At 34.8% G+C, this 1,015-nt stretch overlaps 1 pseudogene; it reads right to left on the reverse strand.

Annotated features, from left to right (window-relative positions):
• Positions 1-55: 55 nt before the first annotated feature.
• On the reverse strand, positions 56-918 carry LOC112468835 (annotated as a pseudogene).
• Between the last annotated feature and the right edge of the window lie 97 nt (positions 919-1,015).

Genomic DNA, 1,015 nt, shown 5'->3' on the forward strand with positions numbered 1-1,015 from the left:
GCCATCATATGTATTTAGTATTTTTCTTTGTTTAGCTTTGCATAAAACTGCTTACCCATAATATGAGCAACTGTTTCATAAATATTTATTGATCCGCCAATTTTTGCTTTTTCAGCAACAACCATACTGCTTACGACAGGTCGACCTTGTAACAGAAATACTTCTAATGTATCCAAACAGGAAGATATTTGTTGTTGCAATGTACCTCCAATAACCAATTCCTTATTTTCTTTTTGCATATCTGCCACAAGTCCGACATCACCAACAGTACCCCATTGTATCGCTAAACCGTGTAATCCTATTTCCATTCTTTTCTCACAAATTCTCTCCATTACGGAATTAGCCATTCCATAATTTGTCTGGCCTGCGTTTCCTCTTCCACACGAGACGGAGGAAAAAACGACAAAATGTCGAAGTTGTGGACATATCGTTCTCGACAATTCATCCATGTTCTGCGTCATCCATGCTTTTGAACGAATCCTCGAACGTTTGTGGTGATTGATTTTGAAATGAACAATCTTTTAAAACAACTGCAAGATTAAATATAGCGTCCACTGGTGCTTTTTCTTCGGCAAATTTTAAGATAGATTCACAGTCTTCATGTTTCAAATTATCATCAACTGTAACAATCTGTACATCCACACCGTAAGATCGCCATAGCTTTACTTTTGATTGCTGATAACCTGTTCTAATCCCGGTTCGTGATGTTAATACCAGATTTTTTGCACCTCGAAGAGGCAACCAATCTGCTAGCTCTAAACTAAATCCGCCAAGTCCACCCAAAATAACGTAGCATTTATGCTCCAAACAATAATATCGTGGATGAGCGAGTAGTGGACCATCTAAAGGCTCTTCCTCTTTGTGAACTCTGATAATTATCTGCGAATAAGCAATTAAGAAACAATCGTTTTTTTTATAAAATAATAAATTATAAATAACAAAGATTTCATCTTTTATTTTATTATTGATGTTGTTTTGCATTATATCATTAATTTTATTATTAAATTTAATTAAT

The sequence above is a fragment of the Temnothorax curvispinosus genome, unplaced genomic scaffold, assembly GCF_003070985.1.
Source record: "Temnothorax curvispinosus isolate PA1 unplaced genomic scaffold, ASM307098v1 QBEX01002145.1, whole genome shotgun sequence".
Taxonomy (NCBI): Eukaryota; Metazoa; Arthropoda; class Insecta; order Hymenoptera; family Formicidae; genus Temnothorax; species Temnothorax curvispinosus.